The sequence below is a fragment of the Buceros rhinoceros genome, unplaced genomic scaffold (genome assembly GCF_000710305.1).
Source record: "Buceros rhinoceros silvestris isolate BGI_N320 unplaced genomic scaffold, ASM71030v1 scaffold24590, whole genome shotgun sequence".
NCBI lineage: Eukaryota > Metazoa > Chordata > Aves > Bucerotiformes > Bucerotidae > Buceros > Buceros rhinoceros.
Genome location: NW_010388224.1, coordinates 3,163 through 3,404, shown reverse-complemented (window position 1 = coordinate 3,404; position 242 = coordinate 3,163).

Here is a 242-nt window from a genome sequence, read left to right as displayed (position 1 = left end):
AAACTGGGCTCCTGCGGGATTGTCAAAGACTCTTTGCACCCCGATAACACGAGCGCTGCGGGGTCACGTCTTTCGTAGTGCACGGGACTGAGGCGGTGTGAGGATCCCTGCCCTGCCCAGGCTGGGGCAGCTTTCCAGGCTAGAGATGTCATGTCCTGCGCTGGCAAAGGCTTCATGTGCTTGGCTTTTCATCTCCTTCCTGGCAGCGGCGCTGCAGGGGAGGGGGTGACCTGCCCTGGGCT